Below are 24,652 nucleotides of genomic sequence, written 5' to 3' on the forward strand. Positions count from 1 at the left end.
CAATCTAATGAGAGAAACTCTGTTTCGTGACTTTAATTTTATGTTTTCCTCTTACTAGTGTGGGTGAACATTCTCATATGTATAGTGGCCATTTGAATTTCTCCATGTATTTGCTGTTATCATTTGCCCTTTTTTTTTTTAAGATTTTATTTTTTTGAAGTTTGTTCATTTTGAGAGAGAAAGAGTGCAAGTGGGAAGGGACAAAGAAAGAGGACAGAAGAGAATCCCAAGCAAGTGCTGTGCCATCAGTGCAGAGCCTGGCACGGGACATGACCTGAGCAGAAACCAGGAGTCCGACACTTAACCGACCGAGCCGCCCCGGAACCCAAGATTTTATTTTTAAATAATTTCTACGCAGTGTGGGGCTGGAACTTAAAACCCTGAGATCAAGAGTCTGACACTCTGCCAACTGAGCCAGCTAGGCACTCCCATGTTTTTATTGTTTTTTTTTAATGACAAAATCTTGTAGGCATAAATACAGACTTCCTTTTAAATTAGAATGCTGCTGTTTTTCTTAATTGTATTTAAGAGTTTTTAGGGATTAATTAGATGGCGGGTCTGTAAAATGACACAGACATTTTAGTGGTGCCTGACTGGCTCAGGCAGTGGCGTGGCTCTTGATCTTAGGGTGGTGGGTTCAAGCCCCATGTTGGGTGTAGAGATTGCTTAAAACTAAAATCTCTAAAATCCCCCAAATCCTATTTTAACCTCAAGGCAGTTTTAAAATAATTCCCAAAATGCTTGGATTGAAGTACATGCTTGGAAGGGTAGTACTTGAATGGTAATATGGGGGTGGGGGATAGGTTGATTGCTTTATACTTAAGGTAAACAATACTTTGTGTATGTTTTTAAAAAATTTTTGTGTATTTTTAAAAATTTTATAGAGAGTGCACATGTGGGGTGGGGAGAGGGGCTGAGGGAGAGAGAAAGAGAATCCCAAGCAGGCTCCACGCTCAGCACAGAGCCTGATGCGGGGCTCGATCCCACCACCCTGAGATCGTGACCTCAGCCGAAATTAAGAGTTAGAGGCTCAACCAACAGAGCCACCCAGCATCCCTGTGTATATTTCTTTTCCTCTATACATTCCTCCCTTTGCTCAGTTTGCTCCTTTCCTTAACTCTGAGCTCAGAGACCTGTGGGAAGAGCTAAGCTGAATGGATTCTGGTCTAGAGCCAAAGATGTTCTCAAAAAGGGCTTATAGGGCTAGACTGATGTGGGAGTTGGGGATGCTTAATGTGGAGCATCTGGAAACAAACCAAGTGATAAATTCATTAGTGTACCTTCTGTCTGCAGTAAGTGGGTGTGATTGACTGGGTGCTTTAAATGTGAAACACTGAAAGTAGAATTGCTGGAAATCACCATTGAAATGGCTCTGTTGTCGGAGAGTTTACACAGGCATTGGGGACAGTGACAGAAATATAGCTCATTTCTAAAATGGACAGATTCCTCAGGAAGAAGTGCATGAGTGTGTGGAGGTTCTGGTGCATTGTGGTGGCAGTGATAATGAGATTTCCTAACAGGCTGGCCAAGTACACAGTAACATGCTAAGTAGGAACTTAAGCTCCCATGTGTGAGCAAAGCCCTTGAGGAGAAATTTAGTCATCGTGGTGGAATTAGCCATTCCTGGAAATGTTGGTTGATTTGGAAAGTAAAAGCAATAAAAGATAGGAATCATAAACATAATTAATAAAATTACTTTAAACATGGGGCGCCTGGGTGGCTTAGTCGGTTAAGCGTCTGACTTTGGCTCAGGTCATGATCTCGCGGTCTGTGGGTTCGAGCCCCACGTCGGGCTCTGTGCTGACAGCTCGGAGCCTGGAGCCTGCTTCGGATTCTGTGTCTCCCTCTCCCTCTGACCCTCCCCTGTTCATGCTTTCTCTCTCTGTATCAAAAATAAATAAATGTTAAAAAAAAAATTAAAAAAAATTACTTTAAACATTTAAAAAATTGCTGGAAATAAGAGCTGCTTGCACTTAATGTATGTTACAGTAGATGACAAGTTAATCAGAGTTCTAGATTTTTGGGTCTCTGCCAACTTAATATTTTTGTGAACTTTGGAATGGTTGACTAGGATATCTGTCTTGAAGAAGGATTTTTTAACTTCACATGTATTTTACTTAGTACGTGCTAAGTGTCAGAGACACAGGTTAGGGCAGAAAGGATAAGGAAGGCAAAAATGTCAAAAGAAATATGGATGACTGTATAGGGGTGGTGAGAGGCTGGGATGAAGCGTTGCTGATGGTGACAAAGAGGAGGTGTTATTTCTTAGGCACCTTGAATGATTTGGTTAGTTCACTGAAAGAAGATAGGACTACTTCGGTGGGAATGAGAATGATGTTCCTGGCCCATGTAAGGCCTAGGCAGGGCAGGTTATAGAGGGAGGTTCCAGACTGGATATTTTGTACTCAGTGTCACTTGGGGAGTGGAAGGCCATTCAATCTTTTTGGGATAGCTAAAGTATGTTTTAGGGAAATGAGGCTGGTGGTAATCTGTAGGGTCGATTGAAGGAAGGGGAGAGTGAAGTGAGGGGGACCAACTAGGAGGCGGTTAGATAATCCAGACAATAGGCGATGATGTTCAGGATTAGGGTGGAGGATAAGAGAGACACTTAAAGGGAGAGATTTGATGGAACATAATGATTTGGTGTATCTCTGAGTGAATTCATATAAAAGATTTATGATTTCTAGCCTGAGTTACTAGAAGAAGGAGTTTGAATAGGGAGATTAATAGGCAGTGAATACAAATAGAATGGCATATGAAGGTGGTTTGGTGCACAGGTGAAGATTTTGGTTATGTTCTGTTTGAAGAGATATGTAGCCAAGCTTAATGAATAAAGCAGCCAAGCTTAATGAATAAAAATCCGAGAAGTCAATATAGAAGTGATAGCTGAGAGGCACCTGGCTGGCTTAGTTGGTAGAGCATGTGACTCTTGATCTTAGGGTTGTATGTTCGAGCCCCATGTTGGGTGTAGATACTACTTAAAAAAATAAAATATGAAGGGCATCTGGGTGGCTCAGTTGGTTGAGTACCTGACTCTTGATGCGGTCATGATCCCTGGGTCGTGGGATGGAACCTTGAGTCCAGCTCTTCATTGAGCTGGAGCCTACTTGGGGTTCTCTCTCTCCCTCTGCCCTGCTCATGACCGCTCTCTCTCTCTAAAAATTAAAAAATATGTATATATTAAAAAGTGGTAGCTGAAGCAATGAGATTGGATCAAAGGGGAGATACTATATTTTGGGTTGAAGGCTAATTACTATTTGGGGGACCCACTTCCCTGTTGAAAGTTGGAGGCTGGAGGAAAAAGCAGGGGCATGAATGATTGTGAACGTTGTTTTAAAAGTCTGCAGAAGTGGAAAGAATTTCAGGAAAGGGGAGGTGTTATCAATAGTGTGAAGTGCAACAAAATACCTTATCTTGAGAAGCCTACTTTTTAGGACCAGACTGATGAATTAGCTAATTCTATCAAGAAATAGCTAATTCTACCAAAAAGACCTCAGTGTGTGAGTTGTTTTGCCAGGAGTAGTGGTGCTTTTTTAATGATACAGTTACATATTATATCATGAGAAACATTCTGAATATGAAATATTCTATATATGTTGGTCATACTATGACCATGCTTCAGGGTGAAGTAAATTCACTTTTGTGGGTGTTAGGACCATAATGATGCAGTAGAGTCATGTTCTGTCACTACTCATAATCATAGCACTAAAGATAATGAAACCTACAAATAAAATTCACTCTGAAAGCCTCCTGAAACTTTTGCTGTCTGATTTTGTTCTTAATTTGATTTTTGTAATCTGGAGCCATTTATTTGGGAGTGAAGAGAGGACAGAGGACAACTAGAAGTAAATCATGTAGCCCTGAAGTTATTTTATTGTCATTGCCCATTGAAAAACTATTGGGATTAGGGGGCACCTGGGTGGCTTAGTCGGTTTAAGCATCTGACTTCAGCTCAGGTCATGACCTCACGGTTTGTGGGTTCGAGCCCCACATTGGGCTCTGTGCTGACAGCTTGGAGCCTGGAGCCTGCTTCAGATTGTGTCTCCCTCTCTCTCTCTGTTCTTCCCCTACCTGTGCTCTGTCCCTCTGTCTCAAAAATAAATAAACAGTAAGAAAAATTTTTTTAAAGAAAAACTATTGGGATTAGGAAAAGCAATTATTTTAGTTCTGGGCTGCTTTGCAGATGTTAAAAAGGTGTGAATTCTTGTCAGTGTGTTTTAAGTCAATCTTGTAGTAAAACAAGCACAAAATCATGACAAAGTTCAAACTACATTTGTTTCATCATCCACGTAGTCAAAGATAGGACATGAACTCCCTCTGATTTCAACAACATTAGCTAAAAAATTTACTATTAGGGTCAAGGGAAAATAATTCTTTTGTCTTAAAATATTAAGCTTTTTTTATTTTGTTATATTTTGTTTGTTTATATTTGTTTATTAATTTACTTGGAGGGGGGAGGGGCAGAGAGAGAGGGAGGGACAGAATCCCAAGCAGGCTCTGCGCTGTCAGAAGCCTGATGCGGGGCTCAAACTCAAGAACCTTGAGATCATGACCTGAGCAGAGATCAAGAGTGGGACGCTTAACTTACTTAGCTACCCAGGTACCCCCAAATATTAAGCTTTTAATGGACACATGCAGGTAGCTGGTGATACCAGCTTTATATTGGCCTAAACTACTTTCTTTAGTCCTTGCCTCTCAGTCTTCTTCCAAATCTGTTAGGACCCAAAGTTTTTAAAAGCCATGGAAGTAGTGAGGAAGAACAAACTGATCATAAACACAATGTGGATGGATCTTGGAGACGTTATGCTAAGTGAAAGAAGCCAGACAGAAAAAGGCACATACTATATGTTACATGTACATGAAATTCTGGAAAGGCAAAACTATTCTATGGACCGCTCGTTAATGGCTAAGTCTGGAAGTGATGGGGAGATTGGTTTCAAAGGGGCGTGAAGGAACTTTCTGAAGTGATAGAAATGTTCTGTATCTTTTTGTGGTTGTAATTACCCAAGTATCTATATTTAACTCCTCAAACTGTGCACATAGAATAGGTGCATCTTATTACACGTAAAAACAGCCAGGAGTCTTTAGCAGCGGGAAGGAGTTGGATGGCAGAATGGAACTTTGTTGATTGGACTGTGATCTGACATTTTTATAGTGAATTGACCATTTTGACAGTAAAGCTGTCTAACATTGGTGGAAACTCCTTGATGTGTCTGACAGGGAGTGTATATGTAAGAGAACGTAATTGAGATTAACGCAGTGATTTTGCTACGTTTGAGATGCAAGTAAACATATATAATTAACTAAAACGTTTGGGTAATATCCAGTTAACTAAGTTTCTCCCCACCCCATCTGGTTTGCTGGTTTCAGAAGTCATTGAAAGGATTTCAGTAATGAAAAAGCCTTTAAAGGATGTTTAAATACAGTTGAGCCTGGTTGGAAAAACTTGAGAGTTCAAAATGTTATCCACAGGATAGTCATTCTCTGAACACCAGGTATTTTCTCCTCTGTCGATTTATGTATGGATAGTTGATCTGAGAGGTAAACTATAACTTTATTTTGCTGTTTGACTGCGTCTGATTTTATTTATGGCCTAGGTTGGTTATGGTAGACTAAGTTTGATTTATGGTTTATAATGATAATGATAGCTAACATTTTTAAGCACTTACTTTATGCCCAGCACTGACCTACAGTTAACCTGCACTATCTCATTCATTTACTACAACTCTGTGACATAGGTGCTTTTAATACTGCTGTCTTTTAGACGAATATATCACGGCTTTAAAAATTAAATAACTAGGTCAGGGTCATACAGTAAGCGGTTGAGCTGGCATTTGATTCAAGTCTATTTTGTGGTAAAGCCCATACCATTTTTTTTTAATGTGAAAAAAGAAGTCTTGAGGGGAAGAGTGGTGATTTAAAAGAGGGCATAACTTGGTTTTCTGCAGATTCTGTGGCCCACACTAAATGGATCCTGAGTACCAAAGAATGTGGCATTTCTAGCTTTTACAGCCCTTGATGTCAGGCATTGCTTCATGGATCTGAGCTAATGGCAGTGATGGCCATTGAAAATGAGGTTTCTGCCATTGCCAAGGTCATTCATCCAGCAGTCTGTCTTTTGCCCTTAGGAGATCCTTTCTCTTCCTCTTGTCCTCCTCTTCACTCCTGACATCCTTCTAGCATTGTCTCAAGTCAGGTTCCTCTGGAAGGCCTCATGGAAACAATATTCCCTGAGTTCTTGCATGTTTATGAGTTTGCATACACTCTTGTATACTTGCAACTCGTTTTGCTGGGTGTAAAATCTGTGGCAGATATTTTCCTGAATTTCTTCAAGATCATTGTTCTTGGCTTATGGCATTTCTGTCAGAGGTGACGATGTATATATATATAACCCGTATGTGTATGACCTATACATGTATATATATAACCTGAGTGCATGTTATTTGTAGTTCAGATATGCAGGTAGTCTAATTTTTAACACATACTATACATATCCAAACAGTGACAGGTTTTTCTCTCATTAAAATAGCAGCTAAAGCAAAAGGCCATGGTCAGCAAAAGTTATTTCCATTTTATGACCTACCTGTTCCTTATTGAGGGACTAGGGGAGGGATTAACAAATGGTACTATTGTCCCAAAGTTGGAATTTTAGCTATGCTTTTGAATTAGAACAAGATCTAAATTATTGTCACATCTGGCGAACCTTATAAGTTCACAAAATCTGCAGCTTGGTTGATTTGTTTTCATAATATATTCTAATCTAGAGCTATAGTTTCCAACCTTTGGGGTTTTTTGTTGTTGTTTGTTTGTTTTTTGGAAGGCAAGCAAATATTTATTAGAATTAGTTGGAACGATGGGACGCCTGGGTGGCGCTCAGTCTCTTAAGCGTCTGACTTCGGATCAGGTCATGATCTCACAGTTAGTGACTTTGAGCCCCACATTGGGCTCTGTGCTGAGGTGGAGCACAGAGCCTGGAGCCTGCTTCAGATTCTGTGTCTCCCACTTTCTCTGCCCCTCCCCCTCACGCTCTGTGACTGTCTTTCTCTCATTAAAAAAAATTAACAACAACAGAAAAAGAATTAGTTGGAAAGACCTGGGAGCACCGCACGTGTAAATTCCAAATCAAACACTAGTTTTGGAGCCAGATTAATTTATATTCCCATCAGTTACATCTCTGTTACTGGAGCTGGGTGTGGTAAATGCCTAGTTATCCAGCTGTAATTAAAAAATGTTAAAAGTATCAGTTTAGCATTTATTCAGACCCTTTCGAACTTTCCATATCTGTTATTTTTTCAGAAATCTTAAGCAAATGCCACTAACACTACAATTCAGGGTTGATTTGGAAGAAGAGAGAACTTTTGATTTAATTCTGAAAGAATTAAGAATTGGAAAGGAGGGTGAGAGCCAAATGTTCTGTTTCTGTGAATTTAGTGCAGGGGGAAAAAGTATTCTTCCTTTGCTTCCCAGGGAAGCGGAGACTAGTGTTTAGGATTTGAAGCAGATATTTGTGAAGGATACTCTCCGTAAGTCTCTGGTTTGGTATTGGTACCGTGTGACTTCCAAGCATCATCATTTAGAGCGGGAGCTGGTTACGAATTTTATTACTGCGATCACTAATTTTACTATTTATTTTTCTATTTTAAAGTTTTTTTAACCTTTTTTACACCCAACATGAGTCTCAAATTTACAATCCCGAGATCAAGAGTTGCATGCACTACTAACTGAGCCAGCCAGGTGCCCCAGGCTATCATTAATTTTACCAACATATTATACTCGTAAAAGCTGTTAATCTAGGCATTGTGACTAGCAACAGGTTGGTAGTGAAGAATACTTGGCTACATTGTAGAAACATTTCTTGATAATCCTTAGGAGAATATATGACCTCAGTTAACATGTGAAAGTAGAAAGAGGCACTGTTCTAAGCATTTCACCTGTATTAGCTTTTTAAGTTCTCACAGCTCTCTTAGGGTAGGTTTTATTCCCCACATTTTACAGAAACTGAGGCACAGAAAATATTAAATAACTTGACATGATCACCTAGCATATAGGAGATAAATGCACATCCAGATAGTTTGGCTCTAGAGACCTTGCTTTAACTTCAAATACATAGAATAGAGCGCATTGAGGAAATACATTATAATAAGAGATGAAAGCTGAGAATTTTTCAGACTTGTGAAACCTGGATCATCTGACTCAGAAAGGTAAGCGATTCTTAACCTCAAACTGTTTAAAAGTCCAGGGTGTTAGCAGGGATCTAGGACTATAGTACACAACATAAAATTGTATCCTGTTTCTGCTTATTTTTCCCCCCTGCTATTGAATTACACATTTTTAGTATTTAGTTTGAACTACAATTTAGTTTGAACACAATTTAGTATTTAGTTTGAACTACAGCTACATTTAGTTTGAACATAACATACCAGTACTGTTCTTATGAATGCTATAATTACTGTTTGTTTTCAGCAAGAATATTTCTTGTAAATTTGCTTTGCCTTAGATTTCTTCATTTCTAAATGCCATTTTATTACCTTTACAATTGACTTAAAAAAAATTTTTTTTTAAAGGTAGGCCACATGCCTTTTTTTTTAAGGTAGGCCCACGTGGGGCTTGAAGTCATGACCCTGAGATCAAGAGTTGCATGTTCTACCCACTGGGGCAGCCAGGTGCCCCCCCTCCCCATTTTTTCTTAAATGTTTTTTTTTTTTTCTTTTTTAAAGAAAAAATGCTCAACATGGACCATTGACTTTTTTTTTTTAAATTTTTAACGTTTATTTATTTTTGAGACAGAGAGAGACAAAGCATGAATGGGGGAGGGTCAGAGAGAGGGAGACACAGAATCTGAAACAGGCTCCAGGCTCTGAGCTGTCAGCACGGAGCCCGACGCGGGGCTCGAACTCACGGACCGAGAGATCATGGCCTGAGCCGAAGTCAGCCACTTAACCGACTGAGCCACCCAGGCGCCCCCATTGACTTTTTTAAATTCAGAGAAACATGCTTCATATTTAATAATGGAAGGCAATAAGAAAATAACGTTGATTTAACTTTATTTTGGTGATGTATTAGTAGTCTATAAAGCTCAGTAAAGACACTTTTATATATCACAGTGAAAAAAAGGAAGTGATATACGCTCAGTTGTTTTCTTTGTTTTTTTTTTTTTTTGTTTTTTCCCCTAAGTATGTGCTCAGGGTTGCCTGAGTGGCTCAATCAGTTAAGCATCCAACTCTTGATCTCGGCTCATGATTTGTGAGATCAAACCTTGAGTTGGGCTTTGTGCTGTGCTGCTTGGAATCGATTCTCTCCCTCGCTTGTGCATGCACTCTCTCAAAATAAATAAATAAACATTAAAAAAAATAAAGTGCTGTTTAAAGTAAAATGTATGGAAAGCTTATAATGAGGAAAATAAATAGTTTTCTACAGGAACAATTTTTGATATCTGTGAGCTTTTCTGGTAATTCCATTATCTTTAACTAAAATGTTTATACAACTATTTAATGAATTTTTAAATTAAAAAATTTTTATTTATTACTTTTTTAAGTAAGCTCTACGCTCATAGTGGGGTTTGAACTCACGACCCCAGGAATGACATGCTCAATTGACTAAGCCAGTCAGGTGTCCCAGTGATTTTTTTTTTTTTTTTTTTTAATTAGACATAGTTTGATTTTCTGCTATGGAAATTCAAAGGAGTTTTCTGCCATCTAGTTTTGCTGACAAGTCCCATGTTATTTGGACTCTTGTTTTTGTCTAGATGACTTTCCAGCTTCATACCTAAAAGCTTAAATAATTTTTTAAAGTTGTGCTTAAAAAACCCATAAAATTTACCATCAGTTTTAAATGTATACTAGTATTAAGATATGTTCACATTCGTGTGCAGTAGATCTCCAGAGCATTTTCGTCTTATAAAACAAACTCTAGGGGCGCCTGGGTGGCTCCATCGGCTAAGCTTCAGACTCTTGGTTTTGGCTCAGATCATGATCTCATGGTGTGTGGGTTCGAGCCCTGCCTTGGGGTGGAGCCTGGTTAGGGTTCTTTCTCCCTCACTCTCTGCCCCTCCCCTGCTCACTTGCATGCTCTCTCTCTCAAAAATAAATAAACTTTAAAAACAAAAAAACCCACAAAAACAATCCCTGTAACAATACCAACTCCTGTATATCCCCTCCCCTCAGCCCTTGGTAACCACAATTCTTTTTGTTTGTATGAATTTGACTAGTTTGGATACCTCCTATAAGTGGAAGCATGTAGTATTTGTCTTTTTGTGACTGCCTTTTTCGCTTAGCATAATATCCTCAGGGTTCATCCATGTTGCAGCAAGTGTTATAATTTCCTTCCTTCCCTCCCCCCCAATTTTAATTCCAGTATAGTTAACATACAGTGTTATGTTAGTTTCAGATGTACAGTATAATGATTTAAAAAATTTCCTTTTTAAGACTGAATAATAACTAATTGTATGTATATACCACGTTTTGTGTATTCATTCATCCATCTTCGGACACTTGGGTTGCTTCCTCCTCTGAGCTATTGTGAATTAAGCTGCTATGAATATGGGTGTGTAAATATCTCTGAGACTTTGCCTTCAGTTTTTTGGATATGTGCCCAGAAGTGGGATTTGCAGGATCATTTGGTAGTTTTATTTTTATTTTCTGGGGAACCACCACATTGTCCCTGAAAGCTTTTAAGAGATTCTCTTAATTTTTGGTCATATGAAAGTTCACAGTGGTCTATTTGAACATGGGTCCCTCCCCTTCCCCACTTCTTCCCCAAGCAGTGGGCTTTGAATCTGATTACTTCTGTCCTCAGCTCTGAGAAATTGTTTTTCTTCTTTATTCCTTTGATAATTTATTCTCTTATTTTCTTTCTGGAGTACATTGAACCTCCTCTGTGATGTTCACCTTTTTTTTCTTTCTTTTTTTTCCTTATTTTGGTATTTGTTATAATCTGGGAGGTTGCTGTGAGTTCTTTAAACTTCCCCAAAACCATTGAATGAGGTGTGTGGTTTTTGTTTTTGTTTTTGTTCTTTTGGTGGGGTGAGGGGTAGGGGCAGTCATATATTTAAATGTGAGGGGCTGTTTCTCATCCTGTGTTCCATTTTCATAGCACCCTGTTCCTGTTTCATGGAAACAAGATACAGCATTTTTTTGAATTTCTGAACATTCTGATTTCTTATTAAAAAAAAAAAAAATCTCCATTGTTAAAATTCTCTTTATAATGGGATCATCCCAACTGTTTGCCTTTTATGCTGCTGAGTTTCCTCACATGGTTGATTATCCTTGACTTGTCTATTCATACTTCCTCTTAAATATGCACATAGCAGGTGCCTGGGTGGCGCAGTGGATTAAACGTCCATCTCTCGGTTTTGTCTCAGGTCATGATCTCATGGCTCATGGGTTCGAATCCTGTGTCTTTCTCTGGGCTAATGTCTCAGAGCCTGGAGCCTGCTTCAGATGCTTTGTCTCCCTCTCTCTCTCTCTGCCCCTCTCCTGCTTGTGTGTGCATACTCCCTCTCCTTTCTCTCTCTTCTCTCAAAAGTAAATATTAAAAAAATAAATAAGCATATAAAATTCCTTTTAAATTTCTTGAGAAAAGAACACTTCTGGTTTTGTTGGGGGTTAAAGGTCTGGCACATGCCTTTCTGGATGTGGACTGGGGGTGGAATGGTGTTAATGGTTCTTTGTAACTTTCAGTAGTTCCCCCATTTCCATTTTCATGTTCTCTCCCATTTTACCGTGTCCAAACATCATGCTGTGTATGAGCTCTGAATTGGCTAGGAGTCGTTTTCCCAGTTCTCATTTGCTGCTTGCGTATTCCGAAGTGCAGATTCTTCCATTCTGTTCATTAGTTAGTTACCATGCTTCCATCTGCTTTACACCTTCCATAGATTTTTGATATCTGTCCCCAGTGATGCTGTGCCTCTCACTTCCCTCTCCTCCTTCCTAAATTTTCGTTTTTGTTTGTTTTATACTTAAAAATAAATAACTTTACTAACATTTTGATGGTGTATTGGGAGGGGCTAGAGATAAATGGGCTATGTTCCATCTGTCTTGAACTAGAAAATCCTTCCTGACGTGGGTTACTGTATCAATATGAATGATTATTTTCATTATAAAAACATTTCACTAGCTCCTGGCTGGCTCAGTCAGTAGAGCATTTAACTCTCGAACTTGGGGGTCATGAATTTGAGCCCCACATTGGGTGTAGAGCTTACTTAAAAATTTTTTTCACTGAAGAGTAAGCTACCCTAGGGCTTTGTTTGTGTACATATATTTAATAATAGTCTAGAGAAACTTAAATACATTGGATTTTGGGAAAATTGAATCTATAAGTCTCATGTCTTCTCCGCAGTTTTGAAACTTTTCTCCTCTTTGCTTGTTCCCATTTTTTAAAGCTTTTTTTTTTTCTTTTGAAAATAATTTTAAAGAACTCTCAAAATTTAGTAGGGAGATAAATTCAAATGAGTTGATCTTTTATTTATAAGTGTTAGACCAGGCGTCTGTTAAAACAGAAGTGACATTTATTTTGGCTAAACAGTTTCTGTTCTACATATGTGTTTACATAGCATTTTCACACTCCATAAATTGAACAGAGCAAGTACTCATATTTTTAGGTTGACAAGACTTTACTGTGATACTTGTCAAGGAAATGGGTATTAATGACCATTTAATAGTAAAAGAAATTGGTGCAGAATTATTGTGTTGAAATGAAGTTGTATGTATTGAGATATGAATTTCCATGTCAGCGTATGCAGCTTCTGGAACAGCATGACAATTTGATTCATGACAGGAGGATTCATGTGCCTGTCTCAAGATTTAATAGACATTAACATTTTGCTATGTTTGCTTCAGACTGCTCTCAAAAAGAAAGAAAATGTGAACAACTTTGTCTAAACATTATCATCCCATCTCTTCTGACTCTTTTTCCCTGGAAGTTAGCTACTATCAAACTGGTTTTAGTAGTTTAGTAATTTTATTGTATTTTTAAGTTTTATTTATTTAAGTAAGCTCTACACCCAGCATGGGGCTCAAACTCATGACCCAGAGATCAAGAGTGGCACACTCTTCCCACTGAGCCAGCCAGGTGACCCCAGTAGTATGATAGTTTAGTTTTTATACTAGCCAGGCATGTTTTTGATCTTTGTGCTGGCTATTTGCTCATCTAACCTGTTTATTGTTTTTTACATTTTATAACTTGGCGTAAATAGCATCCCACTGGATTTATTCATGGTGATACATGTAGATGGAACCCGTATTTTTAACCTCTGTAGAGTCTCATTTTGTGCCCCTCCTTGTGTATAGAGTTCCTCTAGGGTGGATACTGTATAACCCAGCAATTCCACGGGAAGCTCTGTCAGATACTACTCTGAGATTTCTGATGCCATTGTAGTTCCTGATCCTCTTTGTGTGACCTGTTTTTTTCCCCTCTGGGAATGTTCAGGGTTTTTGTCTTATCAGTGTTTTGAAATTTCAGTTACCTTTTTTGTTGTGGCCGAAGTGGTTCTGCTTTGATATCGGTTTGGCAAGGCACTTTCAGTCTTGGCACTTACGTTTAGTGCCAGGGAACTTCTCTGAATCATTTCTTTGATAAATTTCTTCTATTTGCATTCCTTGTTCTTTCTAGAATATCTGTTAGTTGGATGCTATATCCAGGACTGATCCTAAAACTTGCCTAGTTTTGTTCTCTCCTATTTTGAGTGTGTGGGTGCATGCGCGTGCATATTTTGGGGTGAAGGAGGTACAGAGAATCCTACTTTTGGATTGTGTTTCTGACTTAATTTTGTACCCTTTAATTAAAAAATGTCCATCTTCATTTTAGGTCCTAAAGGACACCTACTTTTTCTCTGATTTTTTTTTTTTTTTTTTTTTTTTTTACATATATGCTAGTGACTTTATTTTCAAAAAATTTGTATTTATTTAAGTAATCTACACCCAGTGTGGGGCTTGAGCTCATGACCCCAAGATCAAGAGTTTCACACTCCTCTGAGCCAGCCAGGTGCCCCCATTTTATCTATCTATCTATCTATCTATCTATTTAAAATAATGCCTCGATCTCGTTTCATGAATTATAATACTCATTTCTCTTGATGGTTTTTTTTTTGTACTCTGTTATTTCTGTTTCCTTTTTGTTTGTTTTGATTTATTCTGTTTTTCACATTGTATGTTTTCCTTCAGGTGTCCATTCATGTTTAAGTTTGGAAGCCTTGTGTGAAAGGGACAGGGACCATCATTTGGTAGACCTGTCCATAAGGTGACCTGACCATTTTGTTGAGTTTTCTGTGTGTAAGTAATCTGTAAATACTTGCTCTGGGACTATTGAATTTCTTCAGAGAGCAGTAGAATTGTTACATGCTTGGAATTTATAACTATATTTCTGGAAATTGAGTTGGGAAAGAAGGCTCAGGGATTCAGCATTCCATCACTTAAATCACTGGTTTCAGTAAGGTTTCTTACCCTGGCTCTCAACTAAATATGCTGTCTCTAAATTCAGAGCCTTTGTAATTCAGCTTTTTTCAAAGTAAACCTCCAGTCTTTTTGCCATGTGTGGTAGTTTTAATATGTCTGTAAATTCTTTTTTGATTTCCCTTTTTGAGAGATGGGGTCTCTGCTATGAGAGTGGGGTCTGTATCCCCTTCCTTTGAATCTGAACTGGCTTTAGTGTATTGTTTCTAACCAGTAGAATGTGGCACTGGTGACACTCCGAAAAGGAGAAATAGCTTCTGCTTGGTTCCCGTGGGACATTCCCTCTGGGGAAAGCCAGGTCCCATGTTAGAAGTTTGACTACCCAGCGATAGTCAAACTGGATAGACTATGTACAGCCGCTCCTGGGGACAATTCCAGCTGAATTCTTACCAGCAGCTCCCATCAACTGCCAACCTTTAAGTGAATTTTTAGGTGACTGTCTCCCCAGCCAATATCTGCTCAATGATGTGAGAAACCCCAAGTGGGAACTGCTCAGTTGAACCCTTAAAATTAGCCAATATCGATATATTATTATTATTAACTAAAACTCATACTTCCTCTGGTTTCCTCAGGTTTTTTTTTTTTAAATAATTCTTTTTAAGTTTATTTTCTTTATTTTGAGAGAGACAAAGAGAGAACACAGGGGGCACAGAGAGAGAGATGGGGAGAGAGAATCCCAAGTCTGCACCGCATTGTCAGTGCAGAGCCCAGTGAGGGCCCGAACTCACAAACCATGAGATCATGGTCTGAGCCAAAATCAAGGGTTGGATGCCTCTCCTCCTCAGCGTTTTTTGTTTTTTGTTTTTTAATGGAAGTACAATTGACAGAGTATATTACTTTTAGGTGTACAACATAATGGTTTGACATTTATATACATTACAAAATGCCATGATAAGTGTAGTTACCACCTGTCACCAAACGGAATTATTACAGTATTACTGATTTTATTCCCTATGCTCTACTTTTTATCCATGTTGTTTATATTATGAAGGCTTCCATAGTTTTTACCTAAAGTCTTTTTCAGTCCCAGGATTGCATTTAGGATATGCTACATTACTTTGGAATCATCATGTATCTTTAGGCCCCTCTTGTCTGTGGGAGCTGCTAAGATTTTTTTCTTTTTCTTTTTCTTTTTCTTTTTCTTTTTCTTTTTCTTTTTCTTTTTCTTTTTCTCTTTCTCTTTCTCTTTCTCTTTCTTTTTCTTTTTTTTTTTTTTTTTGTTTAAATGATCTTGTCAATCTTGAGGAGTACTGGTCAGCTATTTTGCATGATGTTGTTATTTGGATTTATTTAATGCTTTTCTCATGATTAGACTGGGGTTATGGGATTTGGGGCAGAAGACCACAGAGATTCAGTGCTATTTTCATCATGTTATTTATTTTTTTTTCTTTTTAAAAAAATTTTTTTTTCAACGTTTATTTATTTTTGGGACAGAGAGAGACAGAGCATGAATGGGGGAGGGTCAGAGAGAGAGGGAGACACAGAATCGGAAACAGGCTCCAGGCTCTGAGCCATCAGCCCAGAGCCCGACGCGGGGCTCGAACTCACGGACCGCGAGATCGTGACCTGGCTGAAGTCGGACGCTTAACCGACTGCACCACCCAGGCGCCCCTCATCATGTTATTTAAAGAGAACATACTGTGAACATGACTCTGATTGTTGACGTTGACCTTGATCACTTGCCAGAGATAGTGTGTGTCATGTCTTTCCACTGTAAAGTTACTATTTTCCCCCCTTTTCATTTTGTTCTCTTTGAAAAGGAAGTCCTCATGCTCAGACCACACTGAAGGGGTGGAAAGTGATGGCTCACTTATTTGAGTGTGGGGTATCTACATAAATTATTTGGAGTTCTTCTGCACTGGAGATTTATTCTCTCTCATTTATTCAGCCATTCATTTTTATCAGTATGGACTCATGGAATTTTTATTTTGTACTTTGGGTTATAATCCACTACTACTCTTGTTGCACGGATTATTCCAGTTTTGCCCATTAAAACACATTGTTTGATGTACCATAGTGTAATAGTAACAAATTAATTCTGTTGTTTCTGGTTCTTTCCCTTTGCCTTACCTATAGTTTTTACTTACATATTTTGGTTGATGTTACTTGGCTTATCACTATAGTTAAATTTTCTTTGTGGATAATATTTATCTTTTTTTTTCATTTTTTAAAATCTTTGTTTATTTTTGAGAGGTGGGGAGGGACAGAGAGAGAGGGAGACACAGAATCCAAAGCAGGCTCCAGGTTCTGAGCTGTCAGCACAGAGCCCGACGCAGGGCTCTAACTCACGGACCGCGCGAGATCATGACCTGAACTGAAGTCGGACGCTTAACTAACTGAGCCACCCAGGTGGCCCAAGAATATTTTTTTTAAATAGGCGAGTTTATGTTTATTAATATGATGTGTCTTTGTTCTGAATTGTTTTGTTTGCTTTCTCTTTTAAATGTTTGAAAATTTAAAAATATTCTATTGTCTTTTGGGAATGTTTTTCTATGACTTAGACATTTTACAATCTCTGTGTTTCTCTAACGGTTTGTTTATAATTGCATTATAAGATGAAATTCTATCTTAATGATACCTCAAAGATGTGGAAATTAGTTTACTTCTAATATTTGCTACTTATCTTCTGCCACCTGATTTTGATTCTTTAATTACTTCTCTTTGGTTAATATACCTCTGTCGCTTTATTTATTTATTTATTTTTTTTAAATTTTTTTTCAACGTTTTTTATTTATTTTTGGGACAGAGAGAGACAGAGCATGAACGGGGGAGGGGCAGAGAAAGAGGGAGACACAGAATCGGAAACAGGCTCCAGGCTCCGAGCCATCAGCCCAGAGCCTGACGCGGGGCTCGAACTCACGGACCGTGAGATCGTGACCTGGCTGAAGTCGGACGCTTAACCAACTGCGCCACCCAGGCTCCCCTCTGTCGCTTTATTTAATAGCTATAAACAAATGACCCATCTTTCCCATGAAAGCAGAAATTCACACATATGCACTACCTTTTACCTTCATTTCTTTCCAGTACCTTCCAGTCTGTGTCAGTTACTTTATTATTTCAACTTCATTATGATTTATGTTTATCCCCAATTTTTCTCTAGTCCTTTCTTGTTTAGCCAAGTTTGCTCTCAGTAGTTTGAATAAGAAAGGGCCTAGAAGAATGAAATTACGCTCTTGCACAAGTGGGAGGAAAACTTCCTCTGCCATTTCATATCAATGGGTTGGGGGGCTTGTGAATTAAACTGCCAAAATATAGAGTAACAATAGAAAAGACAAAGTTCATTTGTGTATGTACATGGGAACTTAAACAGATAGCTGGAATTTAGAGTTTAGAATTTAGAGTTCCCCTTAATGGGGGAAGGGGAAGGAGAGAAAGGGTTCTCATGGAAAAACAAGACTTAGGAAAGACAAATTAGGTGTTTAGGAGAGAGCAGATGAGAGGTATGACAATGTTTGTTTGATTTCTTATCCCAGTGCTGACTTCCCATTGCAAGGTGATCAGAGTTAAGTCTCTTGTTATTGGAAGCCTCTCTTGAAGGGGGATTTTGTTCTGTTTGGTTCTGTTGGAGGATTCTGCTTTTTAGGCAGAGAAAAGGGGTAGGAAGTCGAGATAAAGCCTTTCTGCATCTGTTGATTTTCAAATGTCTTCAGTGCAAAAATAATTCTTATGCCAATGTGATATAATTTGCATCCCTTGACACGTTTGAAAGAGCAACAGTTTAGTTAGAGATAAAACACTTGCATCGTGCTTTGTTTCTTTGAAGTCTTTAGCGTTATTCTAGCTCCTTCTGCATTGTATCTTGGAAAAACTGAGAATAGCCTGATTTGTCTACTCCTGCTTTAAGTGGCTTTAAGACTGAGTGGACAGGAGTGACAGACTGAATTCCCATGGGATTCTTTATTTGCCTTTAAAATAAATAGCTTAAACATAGTATGCTTTTTTCCGCTAACCTAAATTGTAAACATGTTCCCCCAAATTCTTAGTAGATATGACTGTGTAGTATTTCATCCTTTCGATGAGGTTTTATTAGCCTCAGCACCATTGACATTTGAACCATTAATTCTTTGCTGCAGGCCTGTTGTGTACATTGTAAGATGTTTTATAGCCTACTTGGCCTCCACTCACTGGATGCCAGTATCCCCTCCCTGCGCCACTTGTCAGTCAAAAAATGTCTCTATGGATGGGGCGCCTGGGTGACTCAGTCGGTTGAGCGTCTGACTTCGGCTCAGGTCATGATCTCACGGTTCGTGGGTTCGAGCCCTACATCGGGCTTTGTGCTGACAGCTTGGAGCCTGAAGCCTGCTTCAGATTCTCTATCTCTTTCTCTGCCCCTACCCTGCTCATGCTCTGTGTGTCTTGCTCTCAAAGATAAACAAATTTAAAAAATTATTTAAAAAAAAATGTCTCTATGGGGCCCTTGGGTGGCTCAGTCGGTAAAGTGTCCAGCTCTTGATTTCGGCTCAAGTCATGATCTGAAGTTTGTCAGATCAAGTCCTACATCAGTCTCTGCCCTGGGCACACGTGTGCATGGGTGTTTTCTCTTTCTCTCTCAATGGAGAAAAATGTCTCTAGGCATTATCAAATGATGTCCTCTGGGGGCTAAAATCTCCCCTTGTTGATAACCACTCCTGTAGATTTTTAGAATAAATGGCATTGTAATGAACATCATTATACACAAAGATTTTTCTCTTTTTGATGTTATTAGGGTGAATTACATAACTGATTTCCAAATTATAACCATTTCTCTTTTTTTTTCTTTTGTTTTTTTGTTTGTTTGTTTTTTAAGTTGGCTCCACACCCAGCATGGAGCCCAATGCAGGCCTTTAACCCCAAGATCAAGATGTGAGCTGAGATCAAGAGTTAGATGCTTAACCAGCTGAGCCACCCAAGCGCCCCTCTTCTTCTTTTTTTTTTTTTTTAAGATTTTATTTTTAAGTACTCTCTATACCCCACGTGAGGCTTGAACTCAAAACCCCAATATCAAGAGTGACATGCTCTTTCGACCGAGCCAGCCAGGCTCCCCTAGAACCACTTTTCTATTCCTGTTTTGTTATAGAATGACATTCTTTTAATATGCTAATAGATTCCATTTGTTAACATAGTTAATTTTTTAAGATCATAATACATTCTTTGTGTACAATTTGTACATATGTTTTTAAAGATAACTTCTCAGAAATCGAAGCACTGTGTCAGAGTTTTAAGTTATTATGTAATCTTGATATTTTTAGAATAACATTTCTAAGCTACTCCATCATGATAGGCACAGTCACAGGTGGAAAGATTTTCCATAGCAGTTTTATAATCCTTGCTTTATCCAACACTTTGGTTAGTGTGAGGTGTTCTACTTAACTGAGGCTTACCTGTTATTTTAATTTTTTATTTTAATTTTTTAAAAAACTTTAATTTTGAAATAATTACAGAAAAGTTACAAACATAGTGCAGAGAGTTCCTGCATACCCCTTAACCAGTTTCCTTTAATGTTAATTTCTTCCCTAGCTATGGTGTATTTGTTTAAATTGGGAAACAAACATTGGTACTATTCTATTAATGATGTTCCAGACTTTATTTGGATATCACCAGTTTTTCTAGAGATTCCCTTTTTCTATGCCAGAATCTGATCCGAGTACCACATTACATTAGTACCTCTGCCTTTGGAGTCCCCAAGCATGTATGTATAACTATTTTTGATTTTTTAAAAAGCAGACAAGTTTTTATTTATTTTTTTAATATTTGAAAAAAAATTTTTTTTAATGTTTATTTAGTTTTGAGATAATGCGAGAGACAGAGTGCAAGCAGCAGAGTGCAAGGCAGACAGAGGGAGACACAGAATCAGAAGCAGGCTCCAGGCTCTGAGCTGTCAGCCCAGAGCCCGACTGGGGGCTCGAACTCATGAACCTCGAGATCATGACCTGACCCGAAGTCGGTCGCTTAACCGGCTGAGCCACTCAGGCACCTCATGTTTGTTTATTTTTGAGAAAGACAGAGAGAACAGAGTGCAAGCTGGGGAGGGGTAGAGAGAGGGAGGCACAGAATCTGAAGCAGACTCCAGGCTCTGAGCTGTCAGCACAGAGCCCGATGTGGGGCTCGAACTCATGAACCATGAGATCGTGACCTGAACTGAAGTCGGATGCTCAACCGACTGAGCCACCCAGGTGCTCCAGCAGACAAGTTTTTAATATGTTAATCACTTAAGCCTAGAGTCTAAGAATGCAAGCTCTAAGCCAGTCTACTTTGGTATGAATTCTGACTTGCCATTTAAGTTGTGTTGTGTGGTTATACTAGGGATCTCAATTTTCCCAGTGGTAGACTAGGAACATTAATTGTATGACCTTCACTAAATCATTATTTGATTTAAATGCTACAGTGCATGTACCTCTTGTCATTTAATGTCTGGCATGTAGACCTCACGAAAAAATAGCAAGTTTATTATTCTGTGTTACCTTTAGTCAAAAGAGCAACATGCTAGTCTCCGGAAATCCTTGGGAAAGATTTTGTGCACGGGCCTGAGGCATCTCTGACACGACCTCATCCTTCTGATAGGAGGCAGATGGGATTGGCAGATTGTGCTGTCCTGAGCAAGGCTTGCCAATGTCCATGTGCCCCTCCCCCCCCCCTTTTAAATAGTGTGCCAGCTGTAGAAAGGAGAGGGGAAATTTTGCAGTAGCTGAATGTCTGTGGTTGAAATTTTATAATTTGCTATGTCTAAAGATTTGGGGTTGAAGGTCTCTGACAGTTGTTTGCTTTTCTGATATTCATTCTTCTAAAGGGTAGAATGTTTGTGAAACGTTTAAAACAGTGCCGGCAACAGGATGAGCCCCATGGATGTAGTCGCTTATTCCTTAGCGCCTCAAATGAGATGCCCACATTTTGATTACTTGTTCTAATGAGTCTCTGGAGCAAAAATTAATTAAAATAATAAGAGGTGAGAGGACCATTAACCCTCTAAGATTGGTCACCTGGTTGTCCCTGAAGGGGCTTGGTTTCTGACCAGAAGTCTTTGCCATCTGCCCCCTCATGCTAGTGAGACCCTTGAAGGTTCTTACCTTTGGCTTAGGGTTGGTGTAAGTGTGGGTAATTTCTGGCATCTGTAATTATGAAGGAATAAAGGGAGTATGAAATTGTTTTGGCAGGTTTTCCTCTGCATGTCCTGCAATTTAAATTTCATTACAATCACCAGTATCCCAAGTGTGGTTGTTGGGGAAGAAGTGGTCTTAATTTTGGTCGACCCTAGGGAGACAGCATTAAACTAGTTTGTAAAAATTTGGTTACAGAAAATTTCAGACCTACATGAAGGTAGAAATAATAGTATATATTGAGCCCTCCTTTACCGGTCACCCTACTTCAACAGTATGGACATTAAGATAGTATTTTTTAATTGTGTTGAGCCCTCATAACATTATCAGTCCAATAGCAACCATTTTAATTTTTGTATATCTTATATGTATAAATTTTACATTGTAAAACAAGAGTACAAATATTTTTGTTTTTCTTTGTGTTGTTTACTTTTTTGGTAAGTAGTCTTAGTGATAATCATTTAAGTGGAGATCACAACTTTTATTTTGTTTCTCAGTTCTCTCTCCTTCTTTATTTGCTCTTCTCTCTATAGTCTTTTCTGACTTCAGCTTGGAAAAGACACTGACATTTTTATGTTGCAGTAGACGCCAAGATGATGATACATCTTGGTTTCCATGTATTTATAAACAGGTAACATCTTCAAATAGAGAGGTGCCTTTTTAAAAAAAATCCTTGGTGCGGGGGTGGGTGGGAGTGCACGTAAACTGAATTCTCAATTTTCAACTCGATTGCCTCCTTTCTTTCTGTATCCCTAATAAATAACATAATCTTTTTGAAACTGTGTTAATGTTAACGAGACACCTGTCTTTCATCCGTTGATTCTGGATCTGTCCTCTGGAACAAATGAATAAGCCTTTTCTTCCTCTGCAAGGATTCAGTATCCACCATCAACCCTGTTGGGACTTAATACCTCCTCTTTAGTCTAAGCAGTACCAGCTTCAAATGTTCTTCATTTGTTCTTCAAATGCTTTTTGAGCAGCTATTCTCATTCTTCTGCTTAGGATATATTTAGGTTTTGTCAGTGTCCCTCTTGAAGTGCGGTTCTTAGTGAATGCCGTGCTTTATATGTTTGGCAAGTCAGAATATTGAACCTTGTATTAATCTAGACTGTTGTATTTATGTTTTCTGGCTTTAATGAGCTTGACTTGGTAACCATGGCTCAGCCATTTTCAGCTACAGTAAACCTATAACGTGAGCATCGTGCAATGCATATTACTTATAGCAAGTCAGCTACTCCATTTGGTGCTTACTTGGCCATTCATTCATTCATTCCACAGATATCTTATGGGGTGCTTACTATGTGCCATGTGTAGCTTTAGTCATTTTGGCAGTGAACAAGACAGACAGAGTTTGTCTACTTGTGGAGCTTACGTTCTTTTTGGGGTAAAAAATAAAGAACTTAACGAAAAGCAATTTCAGCAAGCTATGACTAAAATAACACAGTATAACGAGCCATGATGGTGTTTGGAGACTACTTTAGATTGGGTAGTCCAGGAGCGTCTCTGAGTTGACAGGTGGGCTGAGATCTAAATGTCAAGAAAGAGTCAGCCATGCAACTGGGGGTGTGGAATTCAGGGTGATTCCAAGAAGAGAAAACAGTAAAAACAAAAGTCCAGTGATGGGGAACAAGTGTGACGCAGTGAGGGGAATAGAAAAGGGCACTGTGGCTAGTAAGCAGTAAGTGATGATGGAAGAGTTACAGGAAGTAAGGCTGAAGAACTGACAGGGGTCAGAGAGTAGAGTACTGTATTAAGTTTGGGTTTTCTTCTTAATTCAGTGGGAGGCAAGAGTGACGTGATTTCATTACATTTAAGAAAGATCACCCTGGAGAATGAATTATAGGGAGTCAAAAGTGGAACCACTAGTTAAGAGGTTATTGTAGTAGTCCAGGCAAGGGATGATGATGACTTCAGCCAGGCTGGTGCAGCTACAGATGGAGAGATAGGGACTGATTTGGGCTATATTGGGGGATAGAATTGATGGGATTTTTTTTTTTTTTTTTAAATTTTTTTTTTTCAACGTTTATTTATTTTTGGGACAGAGAGAGACAGAGCATGAATGGGGGAGGGGCAGAGAGAGAGGGAGACACAGAATCGGAAACAGGCTCCAGGCTCTGAGCCATCAGCCCAGAGCCCGACGCGGGGCTCGAACTCACGGACCGCGAGATCATGACCTGGCTGAAGTCGGACGCTTAACCGACTGCGCCACCCAGGCGCCCCGATGGGATTTTTTTAAGGGTTTTTTTTTTTTTATGTTTTATTTTATATTTGAGAGAGAGAGAGAGAGAGAGAGAGAGAGAGAGTGTGTGTGTGTGTGTGTGTGTGTGTGTGTGAGCAGGGGAGGGGCAGAGAGATGGAGACAGAATCTGAAGCAGTCTCCAGGCTCTGAGCTGTCAGCACAGAACCCGTCGTGGGGCTCAAACTCATGAATCACGCATGAGATCATGACCTGAGCTGAAGTCAGACACTCAACCGACTGAGCCACCCAGGCACCCTGAATTGATGGGATTTATTAATGATTCAGAATACTGTGTGAGAGAGAAAGCAGAATCAAGGTTATGACATTCAGATATTTTTGTTGATGTGAAGAAACAGATTTGATTCACAAACCGGGTATACTTTTAATATTGACTGTTGTATGTTGGCATGGTGGCTAAGAGCACGGACTCTGGAGTCAGGACAGACTGGGTTACAATTTGGACAACCTGGGTTCCTTACCTTGGACAAGTTACTAAGCCATTCTGTGACTCAGTGCCCTTCTATAAAATGAGGACCATAATGTCTGCCTCATAAGGTTGTTGAAGAGATTAAATGAATTGAATGATATAGATGAAATTAATGTAGATTTAGTGCCTGGTCATATTAAAAAGCCTATATAAAGGTTAGTGTTTATTATTTTAACAGGTTTGCAAGGGTAATTTTGATTCTACATAATGTCAGCCATCTGCTGAGTTTATACACTAACCCCTGTGTAAGATGCAATTCTAGTCTTTAATTGCATCTTTGTAATTTTTGTTTTTCCTCAGAGGTATCTGTAAATGTTTTGTTTTCTACAATTGTGAAAATGTAGAAAAATTGTTTTGTGTTTTCCAGTAGCTGTATGTTGCTAGCTGAAATCTGCATTAATGGGTT

At 38.9% G+C, this 24,652-nt stretch overlaps 1 protein-coding gene and 1 non-coding gene across 5 annotated transcripts in view; both read left to right on the forward strand.

The window, feature by feature from the left end:
* PPM1B (protein phosphatase, Mg2+/Mn2+ dependent 1B) overlaps positions 1-24,652 on the forward strand; it is a 96,627-nt gene that overhangs the window by 13,966 nt on the left and 58,009 nt on the right. The gene's annotated exons all lie outside the window — the stretch shown is intronic.
* TRNAQ-UUG (transfer RNA glutamine (anticodon UUG)) lies at positions 1,711-1,795 on the forward strand. Its single transcript has one exon. It is a non-coding gene; the product is annotated as a tRNA-Gln (tRNA).

The sequence above is a fragment of the Prionailurus viverrinus genome, chromosome A3, assembly GCF_022837055.1.
Source record: "Prionailurus viverrinus isolate Anna chromosome A3, UM_Priviv_1.0, whole genome shotgun sequence".
Taxonomy (NCBI): Eukaryota; Metazoa; Chordata; class Mammalia; order Carnivora; family Felidae; genus Prionailurus; species Prionailurus viverrinus.